The following is a 1,817-nucleotide window of genomic DNA, read 5'->3' on the forward strand; positions in this document are numbered from 1 at the left end:
TCCTACACTAGACAAATTTTCTTCTGTAAAATATGTCTTCACATTCTTATTATTAGAGGATGATAACCTCAAACAGTGTACAGAATCCAAACAACTTTAAATATTAATCATAGTCCAGTTTGTTTTGTTTACATTAAGGCAAGCTTTAGGCCTCACCATTTTCCAAAATATGTAAAACTGCCTCCCTTGCTCTTTACTCCTTGAACCTTTTTGGAATACATGCAAAAACATTTATAAGTGCACAATGTACTTTTCTTCCATGCAGTCAATTTTTCCTAATGACCATTTATAAACTTTGGTGATATTGAGGACAGAGCTTTCTGCAGTAACATAAATATCTTGCAAGAGCTTTGCCCTTGACCCTCTTCCACCAAGGGAATAAGTATTTCTAATTACTGTGTTCTACTAGTGACCCATAATCCACACACCCTAGCACTGCCATTTCATGTTTCATTCTACTAGTCAGCAATTACCACAGTGCAGTCTAGCCTCAATGCAATATGCATGAAGGACTGCACGGGTTCTTTGGGTTACGTAGAAGGGAAACTAGCGTCCACTAAAATTGTCTATTTCCAAGTACAAAATTGTCAGAAAATCAACTCATCACCAAATTAAGATACAGATACTAGAAAGTGTCTCCATAAATGCCCTTTCTGAAATGACATTTATAAAAATCCTAGATATATATTCTCACAGGGCTCTCAATTTTTTAATTCTTTGATATTAGAAAGGTAAGAGGAGACATTTTTACAGGAAAGAAAATACACTCAGCTCTTCAAATTACAACCTATATATCAACCTGTTTCCTGATAATATAAATAATACTTTTTTCCATCTTTTCTTCACCTAATCAGATAACACCTATTGCAGAATGCACAATTGCCAGCCTTTATTGTTTATGTCCTATTTATTAAACTGTATTTTATTTAAATTACTAATTTATAGCTCAAAAGTATTCATCGTCCCCTGTGATTATGGAAAGACAAATCAAAACAATTTTGAGATTTTGTCTTAACTAAGTCAGACTGTCAAAGGTCAACAAAGCAACTAACAACAGATACTGGAGAGGATATAGGAAAAATGAAAGATTTACTCACTGGTGGTGGACTGCAAACTGGGCCAACTACTCTTGAAATCAATGTGGTGAATCTTGAAAAAACTAAAAATAAATCTACTCTATGGCCCAGCTATATCAATCCTTGGTATATATACACAGGGTTCAGCATCCCATTCCACAGATAGTTTCTTATCCATGTTCCTTGCTATTATATTCACAATACTTAGCAAATGGAACAAGCTAAATGTTCTTAAACTAATAATGGATAATGACAATGTGGCATATATACACTGTGGTACTTTATTCACCTCTGAGGACAAATAAAACTTGAAATGTTCAGGTCATATTGAATGAGGTACGCTTCACGGATTTGCGTGTCATCCTTGCGCAGGGGCCATGCTAATCTCTGTATCGTTCCAATTTTAGTATATGTGCTGCCGAACCCACAGAAACAAATGTACGATTTCTCTCTCTCATCAGAGGTCTGTAGCTCCATGTCTTCAGATGTAAGTAGTATATATTCTGTAGTAAATATGGAAACAAAAAAAGTACAAGGGTTCATGGCCAAGATGAGAGTGGACAGATTAAAAATATAGGAAAATAGCAGGGTACAAGGTGATCTGATCAGGGGAAGGGGGGCTCAAGTGAGGTTGATGGAGCTAAATACAAAAGAAAATGGGTATAATAACAATGAGGTCTGAAAAAGTCATAAGGAATTATGCTATTAACTAGCTATGTAAAATACCTCTAATATAAGTCA

General features: G+C 35.1%; 1 pseudogene; it reads right to left on the reverse strand.

The window, feature by feature from the left end:
- Positions 1-1,403: 1,403 nt before the first annotated feature.
- LOC126501894 (uncharacterized) lies at positions 1,404-1,504 on the reverse strand (annotated as a pseudogene).
- Positions 1,505-1,817: the final 313 nt, after the last annotated feature.

Source organism: Alexandromys fortis, unplaced genomic scaffold (genome assembly GCF_014885135.2).
Source record: "Alexandromys fortis isolate MF-2015 unplaced genomic scaffold, M_Fortis_MF-2015_v1.1 scaffold_5, whole genome shotgun sequence".
NCBI classification, from domain to species: domain Eukaryota; kingdom Metazoa; phylum Chordata; class Mammalia; order Rodentia; family Cricetidae; genus Alexandromys; species Alexandromys fortis.